Here is a 24,869-nt window from a genome sequence, read left to right on the forward strand (position 1 = left end):
GCGATGCATGGTTGAGCTTGACACATGGAGAATTGTTATGTTGTCAAGAGGAAGACAGTTGCCAGTAGTTTTGTTTCCAATCTCATTTTGAACTATCAGTTTTTTGAATGCCGATGCAAACTGAGAAGCAGTTGGGTTGTTATTACATCTTCCGTAACCACGAATTGCGCCAAAAAAGAGTTCCAGATGGTCTTGGCTGACCTTGTATGCTGGAAGATACTTTAGTTTGGATGTATTTTCCACCAAATTCTTGTAGAGGAGATCAATGCTGTTTAGGCAAACAAGAAATCCAAGGAAGCCTGTCTTGCGATTGGAGTTCAGCAGAAGTGGTCCACCTCTATTAGTTCTAAGTGTTGAGATATACTTAGATGCTTCGTGGATAAACTTTCTCGTTTCATTAATGTTTTCCGGGCAAAGTGGCTTTTTCCACGATCGCTGTCTTATGTTCCGTGAATTCAATATGTCAAAGCAGTTGTTGATTATGCGGATAAATTCTTCTGTTGTTCCGGTTTCTGCAAAGCCAGGTAGTGAGAGTTCACGGCATTCCTTGAGTGCGTCAGCAACGGATGTACTGAAGAGCTGAGCTGCCAGGCGGACCTTCATCGGCTGTTTCCTCCAATTAATGTGTGCTTGTCGTAGCTTATTTGCAGCATGGATGCCTTCCTTTTGTTGCAGTGTATGAAGTTCCTGAATGTGAGTCCAGCGCACCATGCCCCCATTGTTGTTGAAAACACAGTGCTTGTCACAAAGTGTGTTCCTCACAAGCTTGAGCATGTGGCAGGCATCTAAAAACGCCACAACTGGCTGTCCGGAATCTGGATGCGAAAAGCTTGTTTTGAGCCCAGTTTCGTGGTTTAGGCTGCATCCTAGGCTTCTAAGCATGGCAACATTGGCTGCAGCACCATCACAGGTGAGTGAGACCACTTCAGCTCCTGCTTCATGGGCAGCAGAAAGCCCTTGACGGACAAGATTTGCTCGTTGCTCCCCGGAAACCCCATCAACTAGAAAGTACCCCAGTGGAAGCTTCCATCTGCTGTTGATAGCAACAAGCATAATGACAAAGACTTCCTTCGCTACAGAGTTGTCTGTTCTGGCACCTGTACCAAAGTCCACGTAACCACGCATGCTTTTTCCATCCCATTCTATATGTTTTCGAATTGCCATCTCGTCAACCATCATACTGCATAATGTTGGTGTGTTCTCTGCTGCAGCGTCATGTACCTTCATTTTCAGTGCTGCTTTAGCCTCTCGACAAAATCCAGGATTTCCATCAATTGACTCGTACCATTTTCTGAGTGTTCGTGGGTTGGGCAGACAGGTGTCGAATGTCTCTCTCACATAGTCATACGCCCGGTTTGAATAGAAATGTAGCGTCAGTGCAAATGCTCTGAGTTCTGGACTATATTTGTTTGATTGTGTGCTGCCTGTCCGTTTTCCAGCATGCCTCATTAGCAGGTCCCTCTTTGCTCCTGCAAGGCTGGACAGAATATCAGCATTCTCTTGAAGAATGATGTTTTTCGATGTCAGGTCATCAATCACATTTTCGAGCTTTGCAATCTTGCGCTTCATGCGACGCCTTTGTTGCTGTAGTGCTTTTATCCTTTTTTTGCTTGTTGTCTGGAGGTTGACTAGCCGCTTCACCTCCTTTTTCAAGAAGGCTTTGACAGGTGTGTCCTGAACTTGTGATGCTCCCTACAGCAGGAGATGGCAGCAAGAGTGTCGTTACTCACGTTGCTGGTATTATAAATTTCCAATGTATTTAAGTGGGTAGATACTTTCTGTAACTTTACTTGAAAAGAACACTTAAGTAATTAGAATGTAATCATTGTTTTGTTTTCATAATCAATAACCATAATTAATTAACCAGCAACCAAATTTTTGCCTTGTCTACTGCAGAACGTAAAAAAAGAAAAAGACAACCTATGCATCAAGTATGGAGCATGCCCATTACCACTGTGTTTCTAAAGGAAATTCAATGTGTGACACTGGAAGAGCCCGTTCGTTTTATTGAAGCTGATGTTGTCATGTAATCAGAATTGTCTGTGAGAAAGAGTTTGATTCAGGAGTCATGCAAATCATACAAATGGCAGTTCATCAAGGGTGTAGCAACGTTTATTCAATCAATAAATTTTTTAATACAGAATGTTTTAGTAGTTTTAGTTATGTAATCAACACATGCTGGAAACAAGACAGTTATTGTAGTGGCTCTCTCCAATAACAATCTCAGAAAATGCATTCTGGGTAGACCTGACAAGTTTGAACATCATTTACTATGCAAATTTTCTAGTGCTTCGGTATTAGTCTTTTTCTTTAAAGGTACAATGTGATGGCAATTTTCAAAGCCCCCACAAAGTAATGTAAATGAGTTTGCATTGAGGGGGGGGGGTTATTGTAGAGAGACATTTAATTGTAAGGTTTGTGACAATTAAAATGGTATGCAATTTATAAGAAAGACTTATGCACGTACCTGTCACTTCACGTTTCAGCTGGTGCATGCAAATGAACGAGAATCAAAGTATGTTGACCATTGTATAAATATTCAAAACATGCAAATCTTTCAACATTAGAACCACTTTATAGTGAAATTGGTTGAGTCATTCAAACCCATTCATTAACCCATTCAAAATCATCAGCTATCATGGTTCATTACTTGGTTACTTTAGCCTCCATTGCGTGTATTCTAAAGACTTCCTTATAATCATTGATATATATGTCTACAATCCCCTATGCTCCACAGTGCAAGTGGAACACACTTCTGTGACAGTGCTTGATTTACCCAAACCATCTGTTTGGACAATGGAAATTATAATGTCCCTCCCGGGTTCAATGCAAGCTCCAATACTCTGTTTGACAATTGCACTGCACATTGGAGTGTTCAGTCCACATACTTGCAAGGAGACTGCACAACATACATTATTATTTTCCTGTAACTGTGTTTTTCTCGAATTTTTCTCAGATATACTGATTTCCCTATTACTTCTCATCACTATACAGATAAGCAGGCAGAGCACTGGACAAAAGTTTACGGAACATGCTCCGGGACATTCTCTCCTCAAAGTGACACGCTAGCAGCAATAAAACCGTACAGACTTGCAAACAGGTGACTGGGTTACCTTGGCACATGTTTAAGTCTGTACGGTCCCATTTGCTGCTAGTACATCAATCTGAGGAAGGAATGCACTGGAGCGTGTTCTGTTAACTTTTGTCCAGCACTGTACATGCTTACCCATAGATCCCAAGCTATCTTCTATATGTGGTGGTTCACTATCTTGGGGTTCTAACATATGTAGTGCTCCTGCATGCATGATTGTCTCATTCACCTTTACACACTTTACAGCAGGAATTGAGAAGTTAGTACATGCAAAGGAGCAATTGACATTCCCAATACTCCCTAATATGTATCGCCTTAAGGTGAGCTTTACTTTCACTGGTGGCTTATGAGAGCACTAGAAAAGTGTGTCCCACAATGTGACACCCAAAGGTTCTATGAAAAAAAAAGCAAGCTGCAAAGCTGTGCTAATTTTTCTATTCACATAAATATGTCCTCCCAAATCATGACAAACGTCTCAACAATCAGTAATCTCAATGCAATCATCGATCTCATGGTACAACCCCTTCTGACCAAAAATAAATAAAATAAATAAATAAAAGACAGTATGAGTATACTAGTCAAAGACCAAAGCCAGAGATTAAGCACCGTCAAGCTGTTGTCAAGGCCACTGCTCTAATCATCTGCTTACCATTTCAGTACGGCTGCTTGTGCTCGGGCTCGCATAATGAGTGGTGCTAGGTTCAGCAATGAGTTGCTGCGAATAAAAATTTATTGTACTAAGTCACTGTACTTCACTGTAAATATAGGCATGTGACCATCACAAGGTCAGTATCTCATGCCTTATTGAGATTGCTACTCTTGTCCCATGTCTGGAATATTCTTGTCCATGTCTGGTTCCACCATCAGAATGGACCGATCTGGGCTGAGCTACTAGAGGCAAGTAATGCATATTGCTGAAAAGAGCTCAGCTGTTTCTTAATATAGAGTGACTTATCTTCTTGTGAAGTCAACATTCAATCCGATCCAATGATTCAATCCTCCCGCCAATCCCCCACCAATTTCCAAGAGCTAAAATATCAGGGTTATTGAGGTTCTAAGAACGTACCCTATATTTTGTGCGAGCCCAAATTTTCTGTCTGCTTATCTGTCCATTTCATGACATCCCTCTTCTCGTCACTCGTTTATGTCCAGATTTTTTCATTATTGTTTCATAGTATACACTACTCTACATCATGATGATAGAACCAGACTTGATATTGAAATTTGAAGCTTTTATCTTTTGATATGTACTTGTGCCCGAATGTAATTTAAAGAACCAAGTATATGAGTGTCCCCCACATTTGCGCTATTTTATTTCATATGGCTGACTAAACAATGTGAGGTCTTTAAAAGTGCTAAAAAATGTGAATTGTTAATTCCTATAAATTGAAGAAGGGGATGCATGTGTGTCAGCGTAGGTTCTTTAGTTTTGGGAAAAGGCTTCGAAGCGAAGTCCATTTCCTTCTTAATAAAAATGCATATGACATTGTGAATATGCCCCCTGTTGAAAATGAGTGCTCAGTATTGTGTCCATCCTACATGCGCAATCTTTTCTTGATTAATGTTTTTTAGGCATCAAAGTGTACCAACTTGTCCAAGGAACAACTGTAACTAGCTATGCAGCGTGGACTTCTACACACTTAGATAGATCACTTTGGTAGCGTATAAAATGTAGCTTCAGTATGATATCATCTGCTGGTAAAAGAAAGCAAGGCTGAAAATGACACACAGTGTCTTACCACTTCCATGATATCCGGGTGGCCATGTGTGCTCGTGTCCTAATTAAGGTATAGAATAAAGCATAAGTCTTACAATTTCCTGCTGCTAAGCTGAACACAAGAATGAAAACTGTGCCAGAGAGCCAGCTCACCACATCAGTCAGTTGCTGTCCTTCTTGATAGCGTATCTTGCCCTGGGAAGAACAGTCATCATATACATTTTCTATGTGAATGGAAGCATGAAGGAATTGTACAAGCCAGATATATAGTCCTCTTCTCAAGAAAATCTCTGTATTAGCGTTTTCTTCAATATCGAAATGTATTATAAGAAATTAAGCTTACCAGCTCGTCTACAAGCCCTACAAAAGGGTTGAATGTGATATCACAACTGAATCCAGTGCTGTCCTATAAGAAACAACATACTGCAAATATATGCCACCACAAACGCGATTTCACTCACATTACTGAGGTCAAGACTTTCCTCTACACATTCTGAAGCAGGTGTCACGTCTGATGTTGAAGCTGACATGCTTTGTGTGCAGGCGACATCCTATATGCAACAACACCTCGCGTCACATTGCCAAACATATATACAGAGAAACAACAAATGACACGCATTAAGAAAGTTACCTGATGAGCGCCGAAGACAGGGATAATCTGCGGAACGGCACCAGCCCGGAGTCGGACACGCAAGGGGGACGTTCTATCGAAGTCCGTGTTGTGGAAGTGTTTTGAACACACTACGCTCCACTTCGTTGGGGACCATCCTATCCTCCCGATGGCAACAACCCAATCATTGCGTAGTACAGGGTCAGAAGGGAAGCTACCGATTAAAAAAGAACAGAAAAGGAAAACATCGCCCACGAATCCGCCTGTACAAACTGAAACAAGATATGTACTCACGAGTGAAACGTTATTCCAGTGACAGCGCTACTCTCTGTTGACCGAGAGCCACAGCCAGGACAAGAACAAGTAACCATCACTGTGTTTTCACGGTTCAACCTTCATGTCAGATAAAAGCCTCACGAACACAGGCCCAGCGCGAACTGCGTAGCAAACTCCTTCGGCGCATCCGGCAAGCTGTCAGCGGCGCAAACCGAAACTCAGAAGAAAGGTCACGTGGTGGACAGGAAGCAATGGCGGTTTTGACACGAGCACCCGCCAGAGGGTGGCTACGCTAGTCTGGAGGGAAGAGCCGCTCCTTGTGTTTCCTTCCTCCATGACAAACTGGCACTGGGGCAGCGTCCAGCCTGCTCGGCGGCATCAACCCCATCTCATAATCGTCTCTTTACGTCTGTGTCGTCTTCCTATCCGGACACTTATCTTAGCTAGTTCGCGATGTAGAGTTTTACGTTGTTCCGTTTCCATAAATTTAATTTAAGATGGTGCTTGTGTACCGCTTTGGTGTCATGTTCCTGAGATAGAAACAGTGTTTTACAAGTTACTATAAATAGGCAATCTATTACCGTCACTATTACTCGTGTGGCAAAAGTAATTTTTTTATCATTGCAACGTTGTAGTGGATGAGGTAATTAACCACACAAGGACAAACACAACACAAGGCTCACAACGCCCAGCTGCATACTTCAATTGAGTAATGACAGTTGTACCCCACTTCTGGTGCCTTATATCTTCAACTGCCATCATTCAACTGAACTACGTGTTTTACCGTTAAATTACTGTACTAAGAATGTATCGGATAGAAAGGTAACGCATTACTTTGACCGTTACGTCCCATAATAATAAGTCATTTAATGTGAGGTGCATAGGGTACACAGTCAGGGGTGGATTTAATGGGGGAGGGGGGTCCAGGCGTCCTGACCCCTCCTCAATTTCAGTCATTACATTGAGTTTCAGTTGACCTCGGTGGTGTAATAGCATGCTGTCCAATGCAGGACACCTCCTCAGAAAAATCCTGGATCCGACTCTGTACACAGTCGTCTGTCTGCAAGTGTATCTGTTCCCGTTCCCTGCAACGTGTTGCTCCTATTAAGGTATACACCACAATTTTTCTCTGCATTCACATTCAAGAGTCCCATCTCTTACGTGCCAAGTAAACGCATGCAAAAGGGGTATTGACAAAGTGGCTCACAAAAGTTTTTAAAAATGTGCTCATGTTGTTTTTTGTGAAACTAGAACATAAATTACAAATGTGGCTACTGCTAATGTGGCAATCAACTTTTGTTGTCACATATTGGACAACTCATGTTACAGATGTGTTTATTAGCACCAGCTTTATGAAATTCTGCATGCTGCATGCAGGGTACACAATTTAAATCTGGGTTAGAAAGTGTTTGACAGATTTTTCAAATGCTGTCATAGTATGAATATTCGTATGTGGCTATGAATGACCATGAGCTGTACTGGACCAACTTATGAACATAAACTGTCCATATAGTAAGTCCACTCTTTCGTAAATATGAACGAAATGATGGAAATTATGGTAAGACGTACCTCCACCTAGTATCTTGGATATTGGATCTTGGATATCTCTGAACATGCTGTGACAACGAAACCGGCTCAGAACAGTAGTCCAATGTCCCAATAATCATAACACAAATTTTCTCAGATGTGTTTTTCGAGCGATTTTTTAAAGTTGCCCTGGTGCCTGCAAGGGCCGACCTTGTCTCAGCCGAAGCACGCGCGACACGGCGGCTTCTCTTGTATTTCTTGGAACAAAGAGAGATTAGGGCCACCTACAGCGACAAACCTGTGCTCATTACACCGCCGTGTTGACGCGACATGAGTCTTCCGGTGGCTTCTACCCATGTCACCGTGAGGGACACTACCGTGTGGATGGACCTCCATGAGCAACTGTTGCCTTCCGTACTGTAGGACGAAAGACCTTGATCAGCTAATCGTTTCGCGCTAACATAGACCCGCTGCCGACTTCGTCCTCTTAGAATTCATTCTCAGACCTGGCGGCGTCTACATGTAGGAAGTGGTGGATGAGTGGAGGTATAGTTAGTGTACATAACCAATTTCGTGAGAGAAGAACAGAGAGAAGAACGCAACATATCCTTGAGCCTGAGTAATAGAGGGACAACACAGGGAACGAGTAGAGACGAAGTGCACACGGAGACTCACAGAAACAAACAGAGAGAAGTCAGTGCTGTGATCATTTGTGAAATCCCACTGGTTTGCTTCTTCAGTGACTTGTGCATTGTAGTTGTGCGGCCGGCGACGGTGCGCGTTGCTTATGGAAGGAACAGCTGGTGACAGTGGCTCAGTCGCATGAGATCCTGATTTGCCGTACTTATGCTCGCTCGGACGTCAGAACTGCACGGAAACTGGATTGCTTGATTTTTCGTCTCTAGAAGATGACGAGCAGTCCCTTATATCGTCCAGGGCTTGTCGTGACGGCAGAAATATCACGAAGATACGCCTGTACCACTATGACATGTACGTTCGGCACTACTCGCAAACTGCAGCGTCGAAGAACTGTGTTAACCCGTTTTCCAGTCACAGGAAGAAAGTGAGGGGCACGAAAAACATTAACGTGAATTTGGCACGAAGGGCTGCATCACTGTCTCTGTACCTGGCGATCGTCTTTGCGTAACGTGCTACAAGCAATGCCTGAAGTTTGAAGAAGAACGCGTTCCCGCGTCGCAAGGAGCCCAAGCTTCTTCCGGTAGTAGCACAAACGATGATGAGCCGTTGGCACTGTTAAATGCATCGCTGGAACTATTGGGCGAGACACCGGTGAAGAAGAAGCGGTCGATGCCTCAACGGGAGACATATGCCAAGAAGAAGGCTATAAAGATTCAGACGCGTGCGAAGCCGATTATATCAAAAGGGCTCGGAGTAAAACTCGCCGGAGACTCAACCGACAAAACAGCCATGGCTCGTGACTATGAGAACTTCCTGTATGAGCTCAACGAAAAATACAAAAACGAAGTTTTGCCAGCTGGGAAGACTTCAATTCTGACCCTAGCCCCTGCCTCCTGGTCGAGGCAAAAAGTGATGGACTTCGTTGGAGCCCCCGAAAGGCAGGTGCGAAAAGCTAGGGAACTAAAGCATAGCACTGGGGTCCTCGCGGAGCCTTGGCCTCGCAAAGCAAATCCCATGGCCGAAGAAGTGAAAACGAACATATGAAATTTTTACGAAGAGGACACAGTAGCCTACTGCCTTCGCGAAAAAAAAAGACGTTATTAAGGGGCATCAGAAAAGGATAGTTCTCGTAAATCTACGTGAAGCGTATAAGGCATGGAAGAGCAGCAATCCCAGCATGAGAGCGGGGTTCTCAACATTTGCTAGCCTTCGCCCAGCATGGTGCGTTCTGGCTGGGGCACCTGGAACACATTCCGTTTGTGTGTGCCTATACCATCAGAACCTGAAGTTGATGCTGCAAGCTATAGGGTTTAGAGAAAGTTACACGGAGCTTGTGCGACTGTTGGTGTGTGACATCGGGAAGGAAGGATGTATACTTTCACACTGTGTCCGTTGCCCTGGGGTAGGTCATGCCAGGCAGCACCTTCAAGACCAGGAACTGCTGTCAAAATAAAAATCAAGGCAAGTAGTTCTTGCTGTCTGTGGTTTCTGTTCGCGTTTTTGTTTGAGCAAAGGTAGGAAAGCTCGGTCCCTCCCCGCGTACCGCGGCTGAGACAAGGTCGGCCCTTGCAGGCCGCCTGCGGCACCAGGGCAACTTTAAAAAATCGCTGCGCGCCTTAAACGAAAAACATCTCTGACAAAATTTGTGTTATGATTATTGGGACACTGGACATCGGTTCTGAGCCGGCTTCGTTGTCACAGCATCTTCAGAAATTTCAGGGCGGCTCAACGAAGTTACTGGTTTTTCCTTGAACACGCAACTTTAAGATTTTTTTTAAAGAAAAACCGTGCAATATTCGAGCTTCAAACTTTTTCTGCGCATTACTTGGACAGGTATGAACTTGTAAAAATTTAGTTGTTGGAAGTTTCTTTAATAGTTAGTCTGGAAAAAAATCGCAAAGTCAGTAGATTTGGAGGATATTTCACCGAACGCTCCCATGCGAATGTTCCGCGGCGGACGGGTGTGGACCGGTGCAGCGGTAGTACCTGGATTTGTAAATACGGTCCCGTTTGAATTTGTTACCAATGTGAAGCCGCACTCGCTCAGTCCAACTCAGGACACACGCACGAACGAACGAGCGCTCAGCACTGCCACACTAGGGGGTTACACTAAAAACACATTGTTTTACAATAAACCGCGTAAAATTTTCCGATAAGGAGTCAACCGCGCAAAAATCCCCCTTCAAAAACAATCGCTCAAGAATTCACAATGAAATATATACCGTTGCAAAATATACCCTTAAAAATAAACCGTTTCAAAATATTTCCTGTAGTCCAATACGACAGCGGAGTAATACTTATGTATCTCAACACAGAGGATAGCGGTACGGTGTAGCTTACATTGGTGGTTTTGCTGTTGTTAGCTCTCACCCCCACCTAGTGGACTGTCATGGCTGCCATGTTTTTTTCTGTGTTTTCGCTACGTTTTCTTTTTTTAGTGCAGAAAGGCTATGCATTATATGCATGTCTCGCGTTATTTCGCTTGACAAAGCATCGATAGGAAGTGTGACACTGACGAGCACCCGCTCGTTCGTGCATGTGTCCTGAGTTCGCTTTACTCGGACGTTGAAGTGGAGCACGGTTGTTCCGTGTAGTAAGTATCGAAGTGCGAAGTATACTCATGCTCATAGAACCCCAATGAAATTGACCGACTTCGGGACTATTTCTCGAAGCGGATTTTCCATTTCACTCGCGGCCACACGACGTGACTGTAGCAACCGTAGGGCAGACTTGGGGGGGATTCTGAAACGATTTATTTTTAACGATATATTCTTAACTGTGGATTCCTTAGCTTTTTATTTACACAAGGATATTTCAGCGATTATTTTTGTGCGTCGATTTTTAAGCGTATATTCAGGGTTTTTTATTTTTAACAGTGGATACTTGCGCGTTTATATTTGAAAGGTTATTCTTAATGGTTTCAAACGGGCAGACATGTACAAGATACTCAAAAAGTATTTAAGAAGATAATAAATACTAACGTTAGAATGTAATTAAGATAGAGTATAAATACATGAAAATTCAAGTAATTAAGATAGAGTACAAAATACTTCAAAAAGTATTTGAAATACAATTAAGATACTATTTATCCTTGAACGCAAAAAGTCACCGGTCACTGGTCAATGTGGCAAGTCGCCGCTATGTCACATGAATCATCTAAACCATGCGCACTACGCTAGCCGCTGCTGTGTGATAGGAGTCATCTAAACACAGGTCCCAAAAAGATGACATAGAGATACCACATAACTCCACTAAGTATATGTGACCGAGAACAAAGCAAACTTCTAGCAGGTCCCTGCTCGGCGAGGTCAGAATTCGGCGTCACCGCGTCAGGGCACATATAATAGAACCCTCACTGGCCAAGGATTAGTACACACAGGGCAAAGATCTCTAAATGGAGACTTCCAAGATGGGCCTATGTCTGGGTCTAGAGTCACTATCCGGGTCAAGTCCGAGGGACGCAGGAAATTTCCACTGAACAAGCAAGATAATGGAAAGACGAGACACAGAATGTTTGAGAGGGAGATCCAAAATATGTAATTAGAGTATTGAGTAGAAAATATCATAAAATGTATTTTAAATAGAGTACAAATACACAAAACAAGAAGTATTGAGTAGAGTACCAAAATACCGCAAATTGTATTTAAAATACGGTATTTTAAATACAATACTTCAAATACGTACAAGTCTGCAAACGGGATACACCCGTCCTACTTCCAACTCTGCACTAGAAAGGAAAACATAGCAACAACACACACATAGAAAAAAATAATGCAGCCATGACAGACCAGACATAGGTAGAGGGTGAGTGCTAACAAGGGCAAAAATCGCCAATCTAAGCAATGACTTACTGCTGTCTTCTGAGGAGAGAAACATATCTATCACTCCGCTGTCGTTTGGGCTACAGGATATATTTTGAAACAGTTCATTTTTAACGATATATTTTCAAACAGTTTATTTTTAACGATATATCTTGCAACGATATATTTTTAACGATATATCTTGCAACGATATATTTTTCACCGAGGAATCTTGAGCGGTTGTTTTTTGGGCTAGGATTTTCGCCCGGTCGATTTCTTATCGGGGAATTTTACGCGGTTTCTTGTAAAACAATATATGTTGAAAGAGTTGTTCTTAAAAGATTTATTCTTAAAGATTTAGGGTGTATCCCGTTTGAAACTCTTAAAAATAACATTTCAAAAATAAACGTGTAAGTAGCCAGGGTTAATAATAAATCTCACAAAATATATGCTTAAAGGTCAACGCACAAAAATAATCGCTCAAATATCCCCGTGTAAATAAAAACGCTAAGGAATCCCCGGTTACGAATATGTTGTTAAAAATAAATCGTTTCAGAATCGCCCAAAATCAACCATACGGTTGCTACTGTCACGTGGTATGACAGCGAGTGAAATAGACAATCCGCTTCGACAAATAGTCCCAAAGTCGGCGAATTTAATTGGACTCCTGCCATGAGTATACTTCGTACATCGAACTTCCATGCTTCGTAGGCGAAGCAAGCGTACTTCACTTGAACGTCAGCGTAAAGCGAACTCAGAGCACACGCACGAACGAACGAGCGCTTAGCACTGCCACAGTTCCCGTCGATGCTTTTGCAAGCGAAATAACGCGGGACATGCATATAACGCATAGGTTTTTCTACACTAGAAAGGAAAACATAGCAATAACACACACCCAGAACAAATATGGAAGCCATGACAGATCACTAGGTAGAGAGTGAGTGCTAATAAGGGCAAAAACCACCAATATAAGCTACGTCTTAGTGCTATGCTCTGCGTAGAGATACGCATCTATCACTCCGCTGTCGTGTTGGGCTGCAGGATATATTTTGAAACAGTTTATTTTTAACGATATATTTTTAAACAGTTTATTTTTAGCGATATATTTTTAAACAGTTTATTTGTAACGATATAATTTGCAACAATATATTTTCATGGTGGATTCTTGAGCGATTGTTTTTTGGGCGAGGATTTTTGCGTTGTTGATTCCTTATCGGGGACTTTTACGCAGTTTATTGAAAAACAATATATTTTGAAAGAGTTTTTCTTAAAGGATTTATTCTTAAAGATTTATTATTGTAACCCCCCCCCCCCCCCGAGGTCTGCGCCAGGCGCCTGTCAGCTTCAGCGAGGCCACTGCAGACCATTTTAAAGGTACTGTAAAGCAGCGCCGATCAAAAGTCATTTAGTGTATCTATTCGATAGTCCAAGCCACCAGGACCAAAACTGCGTAAGTTTCATTGAACATGTAGAGAAAGTCCAAATTATTAATTGGTAGCAACGATACTCAATGAAAAACGAGAAACAAATTTAATTACATCAATTTTTGTAATATCTTGCAACAGAAATTTCTAATGAACCACACAGAAATATCAAATGCAATTCAGAGGTATGAGGCAGTCCATCTTAGAGGTACTTACTTATTTCAATCGAGTGAACAATTGAAACAAATATAGACAATAATTATTTCAGGCAGTAAGTTCACAACTCATATAATATCAGTCGAGTGAATACTTGAAACAAAGTCAAAACAATAATTCTCACGACAGGTGGAGATTATAGCATTCTAAACAAGATAATAAAATTTCAATCAATAAAATAAACATAGATATGCTTTTAATTAAGTGTAGACGTGCACTTGAAAACAGAAGAGACAATTGCTCTACATTGAAAAGATGGACAGATTTTGTACTCGATACCATAAGTCATGGGAAGGTGTGATAAAAAAATGCTTCGAAAAGGAGGAGCCGCGAAACGATTTCATTATCGCTGCATTTCAATACGTCCTAGACATGGTCGTATTCGGAGATATAGTACAAACTACAGAACTGAAGGTGCAAGAATTTATATGCCGAATCTACAATACTTATAAAAATATCTGCACATCAACGTCGGAAGCGCCACTGGGATTGATGGCGGAGTTTTCGATGTTTGCTAGAAATACACTAGACCACATGTAATTGTAATGGGCATTGCATTCATCAAGAAAGCAGTCGGATCAAATTATGATATACAAGCGGTCTATATCGCACGATTGATTACGGATTTGTTGAAATTACACATATCTGAGATGGGAAGTACATAAAATCTTATCATATGATATGTTCCAATACCACGACAACGCAATTATTTTCTTCTACCAGTCTCTGCAAAGATGTCGAATGAGCAGAAGTTCAATATTGCCGTGCAAGGTCTGATGTATTATCACTTGTTGAAACTCAACAAACATATCAATCGTGGTGGACCACCAGACGATTTTCATCTAATACTCTCTTGTACGCCATTCAAGAGTCTTCATACAAAGAAATGAAACATCAATAAGAGACTGTGCAAGTTAATCGCGACAAAGTGCAAGTTGTTGAAGCAATACAAACACGACGACAACATATCGCCTGCGTTAATCAACGCTGCATTCAAGCGCCCAATAATCAGAATAAACTATTTAATGTCTTCGGAATTCATCAACAAACGAAAACTTCAGAGTTTGAAATAGAACTGTAATTTATCAAAATAAACAAGTGTATAACTGAAACAATAAATGTAATCTTTGTCATCATTCTAATGAATTCTACGCATCACAACGAAAAAACACCTTGCATTTAGCATGGCTAGACTGAGAACAGTGACCGCTAAGGAAACGAATATTTCACAATGTGTGTAAGAATTCTCATATGGAATCAGAGCTGACCACCAAATAGGTTTTACTCGACTACACTCTGTACAAGTTCAACACCGGAAGGATAGAATTGCCGGAGAAGGATCGGTCATTGAAATTTAGAGGCATGATACATCAGTCTATGATTACAAAAAAAGCTAATCTTTTGTGAAAACTTATTATATTTCAGGAATTAAATTTCACAGTGCATGTATATTTCTCAAACAGTTGCACTAGCCCAGACCTAGCAAAAGAAGAAAAGGCGTCTTATTTTCGTCAACAAAGTTGTCCATTTGTATGACTGGATAGGAAAAATGAGCCGTCCAAGATAGGGCAAAACGGAAATAAGGCAAGATAACTGATTGCGGCGGGAAAAGTCAAAGCGTTCGCGACACAGTGTCATCAACTTTTACAATTGCATTCGGGTTCACTGCCTGCGAGATAATACGAAGCATTCGCGAAAGGCGAATCGATTATGAAATGCCGCGATGCAAATGGAGAATTTTACAAGCATGATGTGCAGGCGAAGTCTACATTTCTAATCACGTAATCTTCCTAACACACGACACACAAACGTATATGAAATAATTTCCAAGTGGCAATCCGATTTTGGGAGAAACGGATCACACAGACGATATCAGAAATGATTAACCAGTATACAATGAAGATGAGCGTTATGCATAAACACAATGGAAGATATCTTATATTAATTATAATAAGCAGATCAGCGCAGGTCACACATAAACGTAGATCCAATTCACAAAATATACTCGAGATTTCCCGTGGCCATACAGAAAAAATAACACATTATTTTAGTGTCATACCATCCGGGCACTACAAATGGAAAGGCCATACTTTAATTTTATAAGTCTTTAGCTCATAACGTTGTAAAACGCAAATTCCACACTAAAGACCATTTCCTACTTTAAATTTTCAAAGTCAAAAACTGCACGCTATTTCTTGCATTTTTTAAAGATATAGATTAAAAAATTGTGCATATACTCAAACATACTATACAAGATATTTGATTGTGGCTTAAATGCTAAAATTCATCGATTATCGATTCACATTCAGGAGAAGTGGTAACTACCACACATCAGTAAGAGTTTAATTAAAATTTGAACGGTGTTGCGATTTATGATCAGTGTTGTAGAATGTGTAATTTCACAATACGCAAGCTTTAGTTCGCTCACTTTGACGAGCACTCTTTCACGATGATAGAGAATTTAATCGAATGGATTGATATTTTCTATATGCACTATAACATAATGCGAATTCTTTATGTCGTGGATATTAAAAGTTAAGAATATTTTTCGAACGAAATTTACTTAAAACTCGAAGAAAGGGTCACCGGCGTCCTCGAAGACGTTTTGGCAACATGCCGGGCCGCGTTTCCCCAATGTCGTACCCGAAACCGAACGCGATTCTGCGCCCGACGCGTTAACGCGGTACCGCACCCGAGTGTGTTGCTTTTTTTCGGAAACGGGTTCGTCGACGCGGGTGACCCTTTCTTCGAGTTTTAAGTAAATTTCGTTTAAAAAATATTCGTAACTTTTAATATCCACGACATAAAGAATTCGCATTAGGTTATGTTTATGCATAACGCTCATCTTCATTGTATACTGGTTAATCATTTCTGATAGCGGTTGTGTGATCCGTTTCTCCCAAAATCGGATTGCCACTTGGATATTATTTCATATACGTTTGTGTGTCGTGTGTTAGGAAGATTACGTGATTAGAAATGGTAGACTTCGCCTGCACATCATGCTTGTAAAATCCTCCATTTGCATCGCGGCATTTGATAAATAAGTTCGCTTTTCGCGAATGCATCGTATTATCTCGCAGGCAGTGAACCCGAATGCAATTGTAAAAGTTGATGACACTGTGTCGCGAACGCTTTGACTTTTCCCGCCGCAATCAGTTATCTTGCCTTATTTCCGTTTTGCCCTATCTTGGACGGCTCATTTTTCCTATCCAGTCATACAAATGGACAACTTTGTTGACGAAAATAAGACGCCTTTTCTTCTTTTACTAGGTCTGGGCTAGTGCAACTGTTTGAGAAATATACATGCACTGTGAAATTTAATTCCTGAAATATAATAAGTTTTCACAAAAGATTAGCTTTTTTTGTAATCATAGACTGATGTATCATGCCTCTAAATTTCAATGACCGATCCTTCTCCGGCAATTCTATCCTTCGGGTGTTGAACTTGTAGTACAGAGTGTAGTCGAGTAAAACCTATTTGGTGGTCAGCTCTGATTCCATATGAGAATTCTTACACACATTGTGAAATATTCGTTTCCTTAGCGGTCACTGTTCTCAGTCTGGCCATGCTAAATGCAAGGTGTTTTTTCATTGTGATGCGTAGAATTCATTAGAATGATGACAAAGATCATATTTATTGTTTCAGTTATACACTTGTTTATTTTGATAAATTACAGTTCTATTTCAAACTCTGAAGTTTTCGTTTGTTGATGAATTCCGAAGACATTAAATAGTTTATTCTGATTATTGGGCGCTTGAATGCAGCGTTGATTAACGCAGACGATATGTTGTCGTCGTGTTTGTATTGCTTCAACAACTTGCACTTTGTCGCGATGAACTTGCACAGTCTCTTATTGATGTTTCCTTTCTTTGTATGAAGACTCTTGAATGGCGTACAAGAGAGTATTAGATGAAAATCGTCTGGTGGTCCACCACGATTGATATGTTTGTTTAGTTTCAACAAGTGATAATACATCAGACCTTGCATGGCAATATTGAACTTCTGCTCATTCGACATCTTTGCAGAGACTGGTAGAAGAAAATAATTGCGTTGTCGTGGTATTGGAACATATCATTTGATAAGATTTTATGTACTTCCCATCTCAGATATGTGTAATTTCAACAAATCCGTAATCAATCGTGCGATATAGACCGCTTGTATATGATAATTTGATCCGACTGCTTTCTTGACGAATGCAATGCCCATTACAATTACATCTGGTCTAATGTATTTCTAGCAAACATCGAAAACTCCGCCATCAATACCAGTGGCCCTTCCGACGTTGATGTGCAGATATTTTTATAAGTGTTGTAGATTTGGCATATAAATTCTTGCACCTTCAGTTTTGTAGTTTGTACCAGATCTCCGAATACGACCATGTCTAGGACGTATTGAAATGCAGCGATAATGAAATCGTTTCGCGGCTCCTCCTTTTCGAAGCAGTTTTTTATCACATCTTCCCATGACTTATGGTATCGAGTACAAAATCTGTCCATCTTTTCAATGTAGAGCAATTGTCTCTTCTGTTTTCAAGTGCACGTCTACACTTAATTAAAAGCATATCTATGTTTATTTTATTGATTGAAATTTTATTATCTGGTTTAGAATGCTATAATCTCCACCTGTCGTGAGAATTATTGTTTTGACTTTGTTTCAAGTATTCACTCGACTGATATTATATGAGTTGTGAACTTACTGCCTGAAATAATTATTGTCTGTATTTGTTTCAATTGTTCACTCGATTGAAATAAGTAAGTACCTCTAAGATGGGATTGCCTCATACCTCTGAGTTGCATTTGATATTTCTGTGTGGTTCATTAGAAATTTCTGTTGCAAGATATTACAAAAATTGATGTAATTAAATTTGTTTCTCGTTTTTGATTGAGTATCGTTGCTACCAATTAATAATTTGGACTTTCTCTACATGCTCAATAACAATATCGCATCCCTACAAACTTAGTCGACTTGACAACCACTTTGACGAAAAATTTCCGTTTCAAGGAAAGGATGCGAAAAGATAGTGATCCCCGCGAGTGATATCGACATCTATTTGCGCTGCACAATAAAATATATCGCATTTGAACTCTCTTATCTGACCTCTAGAGCGCCCCGTTTGCTGGACGAAGTAATATAGCCCCTAACCCTTTGAGTGATAAAGCATGCGCGGTGCTATGGTCACATAGATAGAGACATAAAGTCTCCCGGCTTTGAGGAAATGAGTGAAAACCGAGATGAAAACAGTGCATATTTTCTACGTCTTGGATACCTCCATCAAGGTTCGTAGTGTGTGTTAGGATGAAAATTGTATATTGGTCGATTTTATGATCGTTCAATCATAGATTATTTTCCTCTGTTGTTGTTTACGTGTCGCCGCGTGTTCCTCTGTTCTTCAGCGTTAAGTCTGTGCTGTAGTGTAATATTTCGCCTTTTGATAGATTGATTAGCTATTATTTCTCTATGTGTTGGATGGTGCGCAGGTTTGGCTCTCTATTAATTGTAGCTGTTGATTGTGTTCTTTCTCGTTATTTCCTTACGTCTATGCTGTTCACTTAATAAGAAATGGATTAATTAAAAGTTGAGTAATGTTAGAATATGAAACTGAGATTCCCTATTGCGCTCGAAATGTTATGACAGATATTCACGCTATTGCAATGATGGTTCTCACGTATAGGAATATTAGACTTTTTATAACACAACTTATAATTTTGTTTATAATCATATTGATTAAGAATATCTTCTTTGATTAAATGTGGTGATCGTTTCTCGTTTTGATATGGTGTAGCTATTATTTCCCTACATGTTGGATGATTGGTTCTATATTAATGCTATGTGTTGATCGTGTTGATTCGAATTTATTGCCTTATGTCTGCGCTATTCACTTCAATAGAAATTGATTAATTAAATTTGTGTCATATTGGAATATTAAACTTAGCTTCCATATTGTGCTCGAAATTACTTACACCTATCAGGTTCTAACATCTCAGACTTTTTATAATAAAACTTGTAATTTGGATTGTAATCGTAATGATTAAGAACATCTTCTTTGATTAAATGTGCTACTGCATTTTAATTCTGATTCATTGAAAACTTGTGTGTATGATTACAGTTAATAAAAAATATTGTGTTTGATCTGTGATACCTATTCAATGCTATTGTATCGTACCTGTAATAAGTATATTCTTTGTTACGTGTATTGTGTTTCTTCTGCTTCAGATTTTTTGCTAAGTTTTTCCCATTCACGCAGAGCCATAACAAAATTTCTTACACTAATGACATTAATAAATGTATTTTCACTTGTACTTTTGTGTATGGCTATCCTTTGCATGTAAACAGCCTACTGCACACCTGTTGTAGCTGGAAAAAATTATGATTGAAGTCGGCACAGATTGAAAAATGACGAAAGAAGTCGACCCAGGCTGAAAATGTGAGCTGGCAAGCGCGCACGCAGCCCTCCGACCACGCGCCATCCGCCGGTAAGCGCCTCCAGCCGAGCGCCGCCGCCGGGTGCGGGAAAAAATACGCGACCCAAGTCGGCCAAGGCTCAAAAATGTCGAAAGAAGTCGGCCCAGGCTCAAAAATGTGAGAGGGTAAGCGCGCACGCAGCCCTCCCCCCGCCGATAAGCACGTGGACAACCCTCCACACACCGCGCGGGGAAAAATACGCGCAGGGCCCAGGGCAGGGCCCAGGGGGCCATGTTGTAGTTTCTCATTGTCGTTGTTTCTCAACCTATCTTTACTACTGATATGGCATCGCGGAGTGCGATTCTATGAAGGTCTGAGGATCTACAGGGGGGGGGGGGGCAGAACATGCTTGGCAAGGATGTAACACCTTCTCCACCAGAGGTGAAACGCACAACAGAAGAGTTTTAGCTAGGATCACATAATCGCTCGTCAGTAAACTAATCGGACGATAAGCATCCGAGACGGCCCCTACAACAACAATTGTGTGTATTGGCATCGAGGCGGAAGACCAGTCACAAGGACTGGCTCCCATATAACTATCTCAACAAGCTAGGACTAAAACTAGAACTAGTGCAATGCCAACTCCTGCTTGTGAAATCACGTCACGTCACGTTAAAGATTGCTGTTCGTGCATGTCGTCGCCATGCCGAGTTGCGTACGGGATAACGGCACGAAAGAAAGTAACGCTTAGTAGTGAACAACGTACCTTCCATGCGTTTCTTCGAATAGCACAGACGAAGTTAGCCAGCGTCTTCAGAACTCCATAGCACCAAGGACTGCTCTCTCCCTCTGTAAAACTCTGCGAACACCCGCTCGAACGAGGCTTAGAACGTGTGACGGCCCCCGAGCGCGACCGCCGTGTACTGCTATGCAGCGCGCAATCCACACTTGGTAATTTATCTCTACGGCTAAGAGAATGAACTGTCGTCTATCCCGGATTGGAACGGGGGGTTGAAGGAGCGTTTAAATGGTGCCCCAGCGAATCCGTGGAACCCCATACAGCTCCTCAACTCTGTGCCACAAAACGTCGGGAACGAGACACTCATGAAAAGCGTGCTGCGCAGTTTCATGGCTAGAACAGAAAGGACATCGAGGCGAGGTGAGACCATAACGATGCAAACGATCCCTGAGCGGCAAGACATCGTGCGCAAGTCTCCACTGCAAACTTGCACGACGAGAGTCCAACCATCCTGCAGTAGCGTAGCGCCACGCGATCTGACGCGGAACAGATAGCTCCGGTGCACCCGTGGGTGCCGGAAGTAAGCCCAGCAGGGACACATAGAACCTCCTCACTGACCATGTAGAAAGATCAGCGTCCACGTGGCTCTCGCGGAGGCGACGGACTGATGACACGTACTCTTTTAAGCGGGGAGCAGTAAACTCTGAGCGCGGCCTATTCTGCTGAAAGGAACAAAAGAAACGAATCTCCGGGCCAAGAAGGTAGTGCAAAAGGTCGTGTGCAGGATGGTTAGGCTCACTCAGGGCATCAAAAATTGCCTTTATACCTAAAGCAAGGCACTTCACTTTTACATGTGGCACTCGCAAGCCACCAACCTCACGCGACTGGTACAGACGCGCGCGCGACACCCATTCCACACTGTTACCCCATATGAACTGAAAAGCAATACGGGTCACAGTAAGAAAGATCTAACGTGGCGGAAGCGATATGGTACCATGGTACCAATACTTGCTTAAGAACCACGACGCCGCTAGCCGGGCCTTACAAGTAAGTGGAAGAACCAGACCCTTCAATTCACGGAGTACGGGAATGCTACGCTGGTGAATGCGCATCCACGATGATACTGCGATTCCCCGACTATTGAAATAGTATCCCAGTATGCGTAATTCAGTTTTAACAGGTATCCCGAATGGAGACGCACAGGAGGGGACTGAATTGAGAAAGAGCGCTGCACTCTTATCCCTGTTTATCCGCGCGTTCGATGCTCTACCGTAGGCATCCAGGATGGCTAACACTTGACCTATCGCGTCCTCACTGCTAAGGAATAAGGATAGGTCATCTGCATATGCAAACAACGGAAGGGCTATGGAACTCGGCAGCTGTAGCATGCGAGTACGAAGCGAGGTTGCGAGAGCTTCCAAGAGCGGGCTAAAGACCATGGCATACAAAGCAGGAGATAAGGGACAACCTTGTCGCACCCCGATTTGATGGAAAAGGTATCAGACATTCCCTCATTGACTCCAATGCAGGCAAAGGCCTCAGCATAGAGAGCTCTTATCCAAGATACCACCGCACGATCAAAACCGACAGCTCCCAACACCCGGTACATGTACTCGTGGTTCGCTCTGTCAAAAGCTTTGTTCTGGTCAAAAGACACCAGCGTTGCCGACTGGTGGCGACTATGAGCCCAATAAATCGCGTCTCGCAAAGCCCGAGTGTGAAGCACAAGGGACCGCCCAGGGACGGCGCAGGCCTGTGAAGCAGGGATGACAGAACCCAGGACTGGAGAAACTCGATTTAGAATTGTGGTAGAAATGATATTGTAATCTGTATTTAGAAGAGATACCGGTCGGTAGGCATTAGGGTCACGACTCCGTGTGCGATCTTTGCAAAGCATAGACACTATACTCTGCCTCATGGAAGGGCAGAGGAGGCGGGCAGCCAAGCAGCTGTTAAATAACTCGGTCAGGGGGCGTCGAAGTACCCCCCCAGAAACACTTATAAAATTCAGCAGGGAGACCATCGGAGCCGGGAGACCTCCCAGCTCGCAAAGCCTTAACAGCTGCCGTATACTCATCCTGAGTAAATCTGGCTGTGCTCAGAACGAAGTGTTTGGGCTCTGGCAAAAAAGTCTGATGTCCTGCATCTGGAGGTACCACCAACTCGTACAGGGCGGAAAAGTGATCACGAAAGAGTGACCGCACGGAGTCAGGCTCCGTTAATACTGACCCATCACTCGCCAGTAGCTCCTCGACAGTGTTTCGAGGGCGGCGAAAGTAACGGCCAAGAAGAAGACGAGAGCACCATGCTTCTCGTGACCAGCGTTCGACCGACTGTGAAGCAGCGAACTGGTCCCAGGCACGTAACTTCAAAGAGGTGATCCTCCTGAGTACGTCCTGAATAGCGTCGTCGTTTCCAGAGCCCCTCGAACCTGGGTGACGCAAGATAGAGAGTACTTGCTGGAGGTGCTGTATCTCCTCCCGGCTCTCACGGACACGTCTTGCCCGCCACTGGCGGAAAAGTCTCGCGGCTCCGAGCTTCGTCTGTTCCCACCATTCTGGCGAAACAACAGAGACAGCGCACTGACTCTCGAGCCACAGTTTGACGTTATTACCTACCTCCGAGTCACTCAACAGGGAAGCAGCCTGCCTCCAACAACCTGATCCAGTGCGGTAACGCCGAAAGCCACCAAGAACAAAAAGAACCCCTTCATGGTCTGATAAGTCCCCAGAAGGGCAGACAACACACTCGCGTATATGCAAAACGATGCCAGAAGAAACATAAAAACGATCTATACGGCTATGTGCACCACGAGAGTTTGAGCAAGTGGACTGGTACTGCCCATTGTTGAGGTGCAGAAAGGCATCTACAAGTCCAAGCTCGTTAACTAAGCGAGAAAGCTCTACGTTAACTGGTCTATGGCTACTCACATGCCGGTCAATAACGCAGTTGAAATCTCCCGCAACCACAACATTAGAGTTTCCTAAAAAGAAACAATCAAGGCTCCGAAAAAAATCTGCGCGCTCTCCGCGACGCGCAGGCGCGTACAGATTAATAAGTCGCAACAAAGTTCCTCCCACGTCTAATTCTAGTGAGAGAACCCGACCATCATTGTCACGGTCGTACCACCTTACTCCACCAGGAAAAGAGGGGAAGAGAATCGCTGCCACACCTGACCGATAAGGTGAACCATGGCTAAAAAACGCCCTAACTGTGTGGTCCGCTTCCAACGCTCTAATAGCCCTGGCAGATAAGAGGCGAGTCTCCTGCAGGAGTAGAATATCAACACGAAAATTATTGGCCCACTGAATAACTGAAAACTGTTTCGGACTCCTGCTAAATCCCCTACAATTTAGCGTCATAACTTTTAGACACATGAGTGAAGGTGAAAGTAACATGTCTATTGCTTCTTTGCCCACATAGGAGAGGATAGTGCAGAATCCGAAGCCCTCCGCTTGAGACCCTGGCACGTAACCCCACACATATCTTCCGGACAACTATGGCTACTGTTTACACTCTCCAGCGAAGAATCGCTGGGAAAAAAACGCACAACTTGTCCCGCAGCATCCTCGTTCGCCTGAAGCACTACAGGCACTAAAGCGCGGGGTAGCGAATAATAATTCGCTTACCCCTGACACGCAAGAAATTGGGCACGGGAGACGTCATCTCCATTATCACACGGCGATTGCCGGTCTCAATGGAACTTAACTCCGGGTGCTCATATTTTTCACGTTGGATGTCCTTGATGATGCCATATTGTCCCAGGGCCGAGACAATATGCGCATCATCCATTCCGACGGGCGCTTTAGACACGGACACGACGGTGAGATTGGTTTCAAGAGAAACCAAAGGAACAGTCTCCCTGCCGACTTCAACATGAGCTAAATTCTTCAGGGCCGAAGCCCCCTCGCGGGACATAGCCCGCAGCTCAAAGGAACACTCATCCTGGTGCTGGTCCTGGTGCTGGAAGGAACGAATACACCCTTTAGGGGCCTTCCTGAGCAGGGCCAGCAAGAACTCCACACGGGATATCGCTGAGGGCAGCGAAACGCGAAAATCTAACGGCCTACTGGCCATCACAACCACGTAACACAAGTGAACTAACCCATGGAAAACACGTCAAAGAAATTCACACAGAAATATCTACAAAAATTTGTGTCGGAACAGAAGCTCACCTTGTTCGATCCGATAGCGATGGCGATGGCAGAGAGTGTGTATTGTCATCAAGCAAGATGGCAGAGAGTGTGTTACAGCAATTGTTACTGACTGGTTCATCAACGAATTCAGGTGTGTGACCGTTTGAAGTCACTGTTTTCTCATCATTTAGTTTCGACAGTGTGCAGCAGAGTATGTGTCCCATGCTCATACTTCCTGTGCTAGTTCAGCTTGTCTGGCTGTCCCCCGGTGGACACTGCAGGGATCGAACT

At 42.8% G+C, this 24,869-nt stretch overlaps 1 protein-coding gene across 1 annotated transcript in view; it reads right to left on the reverse strand.

Annotated features, from left to right (window-relative positions):
• The window catches only part of LOC135399193 (shematrin-like protein 2), a 29,774-nt gene extending 5,133 nt beyond the window's left edge, over nt 1-24,641 (reverse strand). Inside the window, exon 1 of the transcript XR_010424223.1 lies at nt 24,618-24,641. The gene's annotated coding sequence lies outside the window, so the exon portion shown is untranslated. The remainder of the gene's footprint in view (nt 1-24,617) is intronic.
• Between the last annotated feature and the right edge of the window lie 228 nt (nt 24,642-24,869).

This window comes from Ornithodoros turicata, chromosome 1, assembly GCF_037126465.1.
Source record: "Ornithodoros turicata isolate Travis chromosome 1, ASM3712646v1, whole genome shotgun sequence".
Lineage (NCBI taxonomy): Eukaryota > Metazoa > Arthropoda > Arachnida > Ixodida > Argasidae > Ornithodoros > Ornithodoros turicata.